At 42.9% G+C, this 12,114-nt stretch overlaps 1 protein-coding gene across 1 annotated transcript in view; it reads right to left on the bottom strand.

The window, feature by feature from the left end:
• Positions 1-10,787, bottom strand: part of LOC143020959 (uncharacterized) — a 168,363-nt gene extending 157,576 nt beyond the window's left edge. The window contains exon 1 of the mRNA XM_076177995.1: positions 10,716-10,787. The gene's annotated coding sequence lies outside the window, so the exon portion shown is untranslated. The remainder of the gene's footprint in view (positions 1-10,715) is intronic.
• Between the last annotated feature and the right edge of the window lie 1,327 nt (positions 10,788-12,114).

Genomic DNA, 12,114 nt, shown 5'->3' with positions numbered 1-12,114 from the left:
CTCTCTTCTCTTCACATAAAGTGACCTCATTTGCTATATCTCTCTATTGCTATATTTTGCTAAACCTTATGCCATCTCCTCTCTTCCTGGTGCCGTAATGAGAAGCGTGCCGTTCTCGTATATTCCTCGTCCCGGGTTCGAGTCCCACACGCCACTCCGAGTGTTAGTTGCCTACCCCCCAACCGTCCTTAAAGGTGACGGCTACGACCGAAGCTACTCAGCGCCTCCTGGCGTAGGATCCCCACCTTCTGTCCTTCTCTAGTCTATCTGGGCGCCCAAGGACCAAACGGTCCCGTGCCGGAACTGGGGAAGAGACTGGTCAAGGTCTGGGACTTGTACAGATTCTGGGTCATCTGGTGTGTCGTGGACACTCCCCATAAAACACACACACACACACACACACACACACACAATGTATACATACATAAAACATACACTCAAATAACCGTGTAGGCAACTGACATGCACATACACATTACGTCTACATACACATACGCGTATATATATATATATATATATATACATATATATATATATATATATATACGCACACACACACACTAAATGTATGAAGGTTACTATCCCCTGAGGCTCTTAATGAGGTCGACTCGTGCAGAGTCTGGGTGGAGGCACCGTGCCACGTGCCAAACGGAGGAGGTGGCACCGAGGAGCACCGAGTAGAAACAGAGTTCCTCTTGGAGTGGCACACCACGGACCTCCACCCACGGACGCCATACAAGCACGTCTTTCGTCGTCGTCATCGTCGTCGTCGTCGTCGTCTCGACCTTCTTAGGCTTCTGGTGCTCCGAGTGTCACCAGAAGGGTCTGTATATTCCAGAGTGTTTGGTCCTAACGATCTGGCGGTATGCGTTATATATTTTCTTCTGGTTGCCTTCGAACGACCCCCCCCACACACACACACACATCCACTTCCGGGTCCTGAATTAATGACTGAAGAATGAATTTACAAATCAAAGTCACTTCAGGTCTGGGGCCAGCCCGTCTGCTGAATAAAATCTTCTAATATTGCTTATAACAATTTAGAATATTCTACGATGCAGAGAAGTGTGGCGGGTCATCATTGCTCTCAAATAAAAAGTGAACTTGGGAATAATGTGCGATTTCTGTGAGTGTGTTACTTGTTACTTTGTGTTAATGTACATATATACATGTATTATGTACGTGTATATATGTACGTGTGTGTGTGTGTGTGTGTGTGTGTGTGTGTGTGATTCACCATGGTCCTGGATCCCGTGTTGAACTCCTGATCGACAGCCTTTACACTCCCGGAAGAGAACTGATGAGTGTGTGATTCGTTATGCCCCTAGATCACGTGTTGGACTCGTGATCGATAGTCATTACCCTTCCGGAAGAGGAGCTGAAGTGTGTGTGTGAGAGAGAGATCTGATCCTTGTCAGGCACGTTTGAGGCCAACGTGGCACTTCCTCGTGACCCTCCAGTGCCAACCAATGGTCCTTAAGTATATCCTCGAGGCTCACTCGATCGTCCTCAAGTGTCACCTAACAACGTTGCGCTTTTGTTTACAAAACCTGGAACATCAAATTTCGTCATAATGATTTCGAGGGGGACTACCAATTCCTCAACGAGGTAGTCCACCATCACCACCTCGTCCTCGAAAGAACTATCTCTGTCGTCACGTCATCCTCGATCATGTGGACCCAGTACATCTTTGCGTGAAAATAAACAAAGAAATGACAATGCAAAAAAAAAAAAAAAAAAAGAGGGAGAGGAAGAAAGAGAGAGAGAGAGAGAGAGAGAGAGGAAGAGAGAAACTTCCTAGACGAGACAAGTGGCACTTGGCACTGTGCCTCCATGCGGCGTTAGTGTTCAAGCAACGAACCCATGACCGGATACTTGGTCACCCTCAAAGCAAGTTAGTTATTAGTAATTGTCAAGCACACTAACAATTTCACTAAACTTACATAACATTGTAATTAATATACATTTCCATACATCAGTTATTTAAATATGAACAAAATATCTTTTTAAATAAAATTAAAGTATTTACACTGTACAAAGAAGTTAAACGACATAATTAGACTCTGATGGTTTCGAAAATTATGTTAATCGTCACGATTAACCTTCAAAATATCCCATGGGGGGAAAATTCATATATATATATATATATATATATACATATATATATATATATATATATATATATATATATATATATATATATATACACATATTAAAGTGAATGGCAAGCTTGTTATGACAGCTTCTTGTCGTATTTTTCTCTCTTTCTTAGAGTAATCTTGCCTTCTATAGGCAGTAACCTTAGCAAATCTCCGTATGTCATGATGTGGAATAACATACATAATTTGAAAAAAGCCAGAACGCGTTTTCACACCTCTTGGTACTTCCTCAGTGGCAGGTAAGAATCTAAGGGCTGGGCTGGTGTGTGTGGATTATGTATGGTACAGACTGTGGGATTTTGCCTAGTTGTCGATGTGGGATTTTGTCTGGTCGTCGATGTGGGATTTTGTCTGGTTGGCGTCGCCGGAGCTCCGTGTCGTCCTGTAGGTTGGAGTGTATGTGTTCTTTGTACATATATATATATATATATATATATATATATATATATATATACATACATATACATATATATATACACATACATATACACACACACAAGTAGTACTAAAATCAACAGCATCTTGAGAGTTAACAATCTTCTTGCTTGTTTTTTCAAGGTCTCTGACAAGTATCCTACCATTCAGCGTGTGACCAAAGACAAAATTTCTGTGAACTATTATTTGTTCACCTTCCGATTGGCCGGATCATTGTTTGAAACCTTGAGAATACAAACAAGAAGATTATCAAATGTCAGAATGCTGTCGATTTTAATAATACTTGTAAACAAGAGAACCTGTTCCCATGTTGATCAAAATCATGCATATATATATATATATATATATATATATATATATATATATATATATATATATATATATATATATACATTGGTGCATTTTGTGAGCAAGTTTTCTTTAATACAGGTTTGATTAAATACGACAGCATTCTGGAAGTTATTGATTTCCTTTCTTGTGTTTAAAATTTTTCCTAATTATACTCCTCCCTTGGATGGGGTGGGCATAAACCAATTCCTTATAGTTTTCCATTTTATTACTACAACGTTTCGCCTTATATATAAACAATAATTTAATTAGTTTAACCCTTTCGATACGCTGTACAACTTGAGTAGTTACTCCAACGATTTCAATCAGCTGTGGGAAACCCTCTCCCAAAAAGAAAACATTACATGCAGCACCACTACCTTACGTGTTAGGGAATCACGGACATAAACCCTTTCCCTACCATGACAAATTTAGATTGAAGAAGGAAATGGGCAAGAATTGGTTTACTAATAGGGTGGTCAACGAATGGAATAGACTTAGTAACCATGTAGTGAGCGCTGAAACTATCAGTTGTTTTAAGAAACGGTTAGACAACTTTATGGATGGGGATGACAGGTGGTGATGGATATGGAGCTGCCTAATGTAGGCCTTATGGTCTCTTGCAGTCTCCTTCATTCTTATGTTCTTATGACGTCATGTGTTCTGGTTAACATTATACATATAGTTCTGTTTAGTGTGAGAGGGAACAGATTGTTCCAGGGATCCACCCATAGCCGAATAAAATCACCCGGCGTCATACAACACGAGTTAGAAAGTTAGAATTTTAGAAAGTTGAGTTAATCTAGGAAAACAGGAACTCAACTAGACTTTTTGGGGAGTGGCAGGAGCCCCGAAATCTAGAGGTGTTTTAATAATACAGGTGATAGGGGTGGCGTGACATATCGGGGTTAATCTAGATGAGCTGCGTTTAGTCAAAGTAAACCATTTACGGTCTACAAACGTCACTGGAGATTGAGGTGAGAAGGAAGGATTTCTGAAAAAAGGGGACTTAAAGATTCTTATGCTCTCAGGAAGGTGGGGGAGAGGTGTGTGTGTGTGTGTGTGTGTGTGTGTGTGTGTGTGTGTGTGTGTGTGTGTGTGTGTGTGAGAGAGAGAGAGAGAGAGAGAGAGAGAGAGAAAGATGAGGGAGAGGAAGAAGTGAAGGGAGGAGGTGCAGGTGGGAGGGAAGAGGAGGTACAGGAGGAGGAAAGGAGAGGAGGAGGATGAAGAGGAATGGCTTGGTGAAAAGAGGAAGGAGGTGGAGGTGAGATGAGGAGGAGGAAGAAGAGGGGTGGGAGGAAAGCAGAGGAAAAAGGAGTAGGAGGAAGAGGAGGAGGAGGAGAAAGATAAGAGGAGAAAAGAGTAGGAATCGAAATAAGAACCCAGAGTCCACTTCTGTGCGTCAGTTTCGAGGGGGGAGGGGGGGAGGGGGGGGAGGGGGGGGAGAGGGGGAGGTAATCTCCCTATGGGCAGGAGTGCCAGCGGGGAGGCACTGCCTGGCCTGACCTGCTTAGCCCCCTCCCCTCCCCTGTCCGCCCCCGCAATGCCACACGTTGGCGAGGCATGGCGTCACTGTCACACCCAGGAGATGACGTGATTATATATATATATATATATATATATATATATATATATATATATACATATATATATATATATATATAAATATATATATATATATATGCGTGTGTGTGTGTGTGTGTGTGTGTGTGTGTGTGTGTGTGTGTGCTCATAAGAAACACTAGTCACTTGTGCTCACGAGTGACCACTGGGAAAGAGAAACTAAACGAAGCAGAGCGCTTTCGTATATTACATCTTCAGTGCAAAGTACATGGAAAGAAAGGATTACAGGAATATGTATATGCGTACACATAGAAACGCGGGAAGGTAATAAGGTGAGACGCCGTTCCCGTTTTGGGGACCCCTGGAGTGACGTAGAGGACGAACTAAACATTAGGCTAGACCCCATGGAAACTGGTGGAGGCATCTTGGGGTCACAAGAGGCCATCTAACATTTAGGTATTACATTCATAACGATTTACATATTTGTTGACACATATAATTATCCAATATAGACCGTGATGAATATTTATATTATGATCTTAGGTGGTGTGGATCAAACTACATTCTATTATTTTTTTTTTATCTCCATATTATCACTAAAAGAAATGGATTGAGCGTTGATCCAGTTAACAGGATGATATATTCAAACATATTGAAATATATTATCATCCTATTGACTGGACCACCGCCCAATCCATTTCTTTTAGTGATAATATGATGGTAAAAAAAATTAACAGAATGTATCAGATCCATCCCGCCCAGGATCATAACATAAATTCACATCACGGGTTATATAAATTAGATAATTTTATCTGTCAACAAACATGTAAATATAAATCGTTAAGAATGCAATATCTAAATTTCAAGTGGCTTCTTGTGACCCCAAGATGTCCCCACTAAACTCCATGGGTGTCTAGCCTAATGTTTAGTTTGTCCCCTACGTCACTCCAGGGGGCCCCAAAGCGGGATCGGCGTCTTACCTGATTACCTTCCCGCATTCTTCTGTGTATGCATATATATATATATATATATATATATATATATATATATATATATATATATATATATATATATATATATATATATATTCATATATACATATTGATAGATATTTACATGTTAACGATATCTAGTTATTGTTCTTCCTTTTCCTTAGCTTATTCAAAGAGTTTTGTGTGTGTGTGTGTGTGTGTGTGTGTGTGTGTGTGTGTGTGTGTGTGTGTGTGTGTGTGTGTGTGTGGAGGGGACTGAATCCTTTCTGATCCCCTGGTAACACCGGTAGGCATTAAGTTGGATTAAAGATATTGATTTCAACGTTATGCAACACCCCGTCACGTACCGCAGGAGACACTTAACACCCTGGCACCACTCCATAATAAAGTCTACGAAGTTCATCTTCCGTCTGAAGGGGATCGACCTCGGACTCCCAGCTGAATGTAATCGTCCAGCGTTCCCCACCATACTTTAAGTATGTCACGCGTATTAAGAGCTCAATCCTTAGGTGCCACATGAACTCAACCCTTTACGGTGCCATACTGGCACTCATGACGTCATTCAGGCCACCTGGGCATCTTACCACGATCCGCGTGAGGTCAGTGTCTGGTCACATGGCACTCTCTCTCTCTCTCTCTCTGTGTGTGTGTGTGTGTGTGTGTGTGTGTGTGTGTGTGTGTGTGTGTGTGTGTGTGTGTGTGTGTGTGTGGTATCTTTTAATCTTCAATTTATAATACCAAGTTTCAAATTCATAATTGTGTGTGAATTTGTGTCTGTGTATAAGACTAAAGGATAGATATGAGAGAGAGAAAAAGAGAGATAGAGAAAAAAAGAGAGAGAGAGAGAGAAAGAGAGAGAGAGGGCCTGTATAAGTAAGACGTGACTTTAAAAGCTTGAAATCTAAATCCCCCCTTTCTTAGTCACGGCAGTAAACTCACGCTATCATTCAGCCGACGCCAGTTGATTTTATTCGGCCGAGAGGAGGAACCTCCCCTCTCCCCACCTCCCGCACTCATGATACATGAAAACTGACTGACGCCAACAAATTTCAATCACCAAAGAGAAGCCTTACGTGTATGTACGTATATAAAATATATATATATATATATATATATATATATATATATATATATATATATATATATATATATATGTGTGTGTGTGTGTGTGTGTGTGCGTGTGTGTGTGTGTTATACTTCTAAGGAAGGTCTTATTCACTTCAAAAAAAAAACTAAAAAAAAAAAAAAAAACTAAAGGTAAAACTACATCAAAGAGGTTGAAAATAAACACACACATTCTCATAAAACCTATAACCACTGTGCCATACACTAGTCTTTGTTCTGGCTACCGTCAGGTGAAGGGCGCTCAAGCCGCGCCTTATATGGTCAACTGCAACCCACAAGCACCCGTGCAAACACGCCACGCAGCATCTGACGCGAGAGCGTGATGTCCACGTCACTGGACACGTGACACGGGCGTGCCACGAGCTTCGGAGGCAGGTTGGCACGTCAGGTAGCGTTGGGAGTCATGTGGAGCACGTCGTCAAATGCACGTGATGAATGCAGCTTGGCACATGACACATGCATGCACGTGATGCAAGACATTTGGCACTGGGTTCAACCACGTGACGCTGTTTATGCACAGGGCTGGGAACGAATCCATCACATATATATATATATACATACATATATATATATATATATATATATATATATATATATATATATATATATATATATATATGCAAAGTAGATCACTTGGAAAAACCTAACGAAGCAGAGCGCTTTCGTATATTTCATCTTCAGTGCAAAAAGTACGTTTTTGCACTGGATGTACTATACGAAAGCGCTTTGTTTCGTTAGTTTCTTTTTTTCAAAGTAGTCTACTTTGCATAAGTGAGCACACGCATCCGTGTTATTAGCATACACACACACACACACACACACATATATATATATATATATATATATATATATACGCACGCACACACACATGAGAACCCGAATTTGTGTGACATATATTCCTCCCGACACTTCTGCATACACAACAGCAACCTCACAACATTGAGTGTCCTTGGGCCAAGTTTTTCTATTCTTCCGGTCTACTTGCTCTCTGCTGCTAGGAATGCACACGCGCGCACACACACACACACGCACACGATTGTAAATTCTTTCTCTTTCTCTCTACCTTCCTTAGAATACTAAATCCATCACTCTAGTAACATACATGTATATGCAAGAACACGCCTGGATTGCGGAAAGGGGGAAGTCTGCAACAGCCCTACGACCAACAACAGGAAGGGGATGCCTCATCCATATGAATGTTGAGGATTGTGTACGCCCGTCATGTCTATATCCGGCGTTTACAACCTGTCATGCAAGCGCAGGGGGGAAGGGGCGAGTGGGCATACGCGGCTAAGGAGCGAGCGGAATACACAGACAATTAAGCCTAAGATACAACGCCTGGGCACTTTGTTTTTTTATTACAGTGAGTCACAATGAGTTACAAAAACAAAATATACCGACAGGGCACCTTTCGGTCCAAAACGGGACCGGACAAAGATAATAAATAAATAAATAATTAAATGAATAAAAATAAATTTTGATAAAAAATCGAACAGTATTACAGTCAGCTGATTCAACTTCCTTCTAGTCAATGACTACGCAGTTAATGAGTGTTAAACGATTTAGTTCAGTGATGAAGTCTGTCATTTCCAAAGGAACAGTAATGCATACTCATAAGTCTTAAGCCTCGCTTACACGGGGCAAACTGAGAGGCAAGTCAGACGTGCAAGTTACTTGCCGTGTGTAAACATCTGCTTGACAAAAAACTGGGCAACCTGCCCACTTTTCATAGTGAATCAGATTTTTACACATGGCAAGTAACCTGTAGCAAGTAACTTGCATGTTTGACTTGCCTCTCAACTTGCCCCGTGTAAACAAGGATTTAAGGGCATGTGCAAGAGATCGGCAAAGAGTGAACAGGATTGGTTCATCCACGAGGAGAAGGTCTGAACATTAATGAAAGATTCCTTGAACATTTAGACTTTTTTCCTGGCTAATACTAGACTGGTTCCTTTGCCGTCTACAGCTGCCGTCAGTTGATTTTATTCATGTTACGGTCTCAGGCCAAACCGGAGTTTCATTTGAATCTGCGGCTGGAGGATTAGAGGTCTCTATATCATCACAACCATCATCATATTCATAACCACGTCAATCACGACATGACTCTCCTCATCACTTTGAAGGATGTGATGACATCTGATGTTCCCTAGAAACAGTTAATCATACTCTCCTCCCTTCCTCACCTCCATACCAATCCCTCCTCCACTCCCTCCTTCATGCCCACCTCCCCTTCAAACACAACCCCTCCCTGCATTTCCTCCCACCTCCCTTCCTTCTCCTTTTCTTCTCTCTACTCCATAGCGTCTAACTACCCTTTCACTTTCCTTACAACACATTCCTTTTTTACCTTCCTACCCCTCCACTACCCTCCCTACCCCTCCTCTTTCCTCCTTACCCTTCTTCCCACCTCCCTCCACTTCCCTCCACCTCCCGAAAAAGCGGCGGTTGCCTCCTGCCAACAAACGTAAAGGGAACAATGACAACAGCACTCCATAACACGATGGCACTCTACCCCCTGTCGTTGCGCACTACAATACACGTAGTTTACACACAACACGCCCCTTTCACGTGGTGATAACGTGGTGGGTTGTTTTCCTTCGCGGCCCTCCCCCCACCAAACATCATTTCGAGCATAAATACTCCCCTGACCTTTACCTCCTAAGGGGAGCGACCTCGGGACTCGTAAGGATTCTGGTTAACGGCGCTTTCGAGGTCTGGCCACGTTGATTAAGCCTTCTTGATTAACCTTCATTCACATTTTCAGGATTTTATTCTGGCTAGCGTCACACGATTTTAATCAGATAAAAGGAGCCTCTGGGAAGTTACACTCTCTGCTTATGTAGTCACACCTTACACACACACACACACACACACATACACACACACACAATCACCGAATAGTAAAGACCCTCAACAATGGTAATTCGGTACTGTATTGTTCTCACGGATAGAAGCGACGGTGAACTGACGAGACACAACTAACAAAGAGCCAAGTTATGAAAAAATGACAACCTCTTCGGAGCAATTTACAACCACATTGCGATGGTACACATTATCACGGTTATTAAGGCTGCCTCCACATGATTTAATTAAAATGGTGGAAAGATGTCATCCACACTCGTAAGATGGAGTTTTGGGGGGGACATCTAGCGCCAACCAAAACAGAATATAAAACTCCGTTTTCTTTTGTAAACAGAAAACGCAAGGAACGACACCATTGCGACCCATTTACACCACCACTAAACCTGTTTCTCATCAACAACAACAACAACAATAACAACACAACCCACTTAAACAAAGCCACTTCGTTCTAAGACTTCTTCATTTTATCTGTCGTCAGGTGATTTTATTCACCCAATTCATCATCTCGATGCGTTTGATTTGAACGTCTACTTTGTCGTCAGGCGATTTTATTCGTAGAGGAATAGGTGAGCAACTCATCGAGCGGAACATCAGGTTCGCAAACTGCGCCATTTTCATGATCCTTTCAATTCGGTTCCGTCCCCAAAGCTGCGCATTTGTGTGACAACGAAATCCATGACGGGAATCTTAGGAACACCGTATCCGACACGCAGTGCATAATCGAATGCACAGTTGCTGCCCAGATACTTACACACTTACACACACACACAAATGTGTGTACGTGAACGTGTACACACAGGAGTGGTGTACGTGTGTATATACACACATACAGTTAATGATCTTGCTCAGTGTATGTCTCAGTATAACATCAAATGAGGGGGCAACCCTCAACTTGTTGACCATAAATGTAAACACAAAAATAAATAAATAAAACACGATTTCGTTTGCGCTACGTCAAGTAGGACTCGAACTACGCCAAGGCTCATCCACGGGAGTAAGACAGCCCTCGAAAACTCGCACAGGTTCCTCTTCCACAGCAGGAACAACAAGTAACAACTCCACTTCGATCGAGTAACAACTCCACTTCGATCTCCCACATCGATCTACGGGGACGCACAGCCCACGACCGTTCTCCCCCTCGCGCGGTCGGTCGAAGTCCACCTCAAGGACCAGGTCCTTGACGAAGGAGGACGACCACTCATCCTCGACGTGTCCCTGAGGACAACGCAACACTGGACACAGTATGGAGAACCTCCATGAAGAACACTGACGGGGTGTTTCACGAAAAACACACGCACACACACACGCCTCTCGCTATACTGAGAGCTGGCAGCAACTTGCAGGTTTTCACCCCATCGCTCCCTCTCCCCCCCACTCCCTCCCTTCCTCGCTCCCTCTCCCCCACTCTCTCCCTTCCTCGCTCCCTCTCCCCCACTCTCTCCCTCCCTCTCCCCCACTCTCTCCCTCCCTCACTCTTCCCCACTCCCTCCCTCCCTCACTCTTCCCCACTCCCTCCCTCCCTCTCCCCCACTCTCTCCCTCCCTCCCTCTCCCCACTCTCTCCCTCCCTCTCCCCCACTCACTCCCCTACTCTCTCACTTCCTCCCCCTCCCTCGCTCCCTCCCTCTCCATCACTCTCACTCACCAGCCTGCCCTCCACCTTCCCTTCCCTTTTCCTCCTCTTCACATCAACACTCAAACACGCCCTCCACTTCTACCTATGCAAGTGCACGTGGCCATCACTAGTACCTGCTGGGGGTCAATTTCGAGGCTCTTTGGGAACAGGACGAGATCGAGGCCTGATTCCTCTGGGTGTGTTCGAGGACTCGAGTCTCGACATTTTTGGATAAAAAAAAAAAAAAAAAAAAAAAAAAAAAAAAAAAAAATTAGTATCTAGCGATTCTATCCAAAGGGAAACCCCCCCCTCCCCGAACCACCCCCCGCCTTTCTTCCCCCCCGCCAGCGTAGCAACAATCCCAGTCAACTCTTGCGTTGTTTCTCACAAGTACATTTGTTTTAGTTGCCATGGTCCCAATTTTTTTTTTTCTGCCGAAGGGGACTTTACGTTTTATTCTTAAAAAGAATTCTTTCCTTATATAAATCCTTGGAAGGGAAATATTTTTTTAAGAATACCAACGTAACAATCTTACGATGGTATTCTTAAAAAAATCCTTGGGAGGGATTTTATTTATTTTATTTTTTAGAATACCACTGTGACAATCTTACGGTAGTATTCTTAAAAAAATCTTTCCTTATATAAATCCTTGGAAGGGAAAGAATATTTTTTAAGAATACCACAGATATTCACGCCGCACCAGAACCTCGTGATCTTTGTAGTACAAGTGTATGATACACAAGTATCGTACCTCGGAGTCTAATTAAGCTTCATTAATCCTCCTAACATGTAGTCCTACCCGGATACATTACCTTATAGGGCCCTGTTCACATTATCGGTTTGATCCGCGTGTGAAACCGCGGCGGTACCACACGGTCAAAGAAAAACCGCGCGGTTGTGTGCGACCGCCTCAAGTGGATCACACTGTAACTGAACCGCGGCGGTACGACACAATTTCAAAGAAAAATTACGCGTACCACACGGTCAAAGAAAAATTGCGCGGTTGTGTGTGATCACCTCTAGTGGATTATATTGTA

The sequence above is a fragment of the Oratosquilla oratoria genome, chromosome 41 (assembly GCF_046742065.1).
Source record: "Oratosquilla oratoria isolate Oo_2021 chromosome 41, ASM4674206v1, whole genome shotgun sequence".
In the NCBI taxonomy this organism is placed as follows: domain Eukaryota; kingdom Metazoa; phylum Arthropoda; class Malacostraca; order Stomatopoda; family Squillidae; genus Oratosquilla; species Oratosquilla oratoria.
Note: the sequence above shows the minus strand (reverse complement) of the source record. Positions and strands in the feature narration are given on the sequence as shown.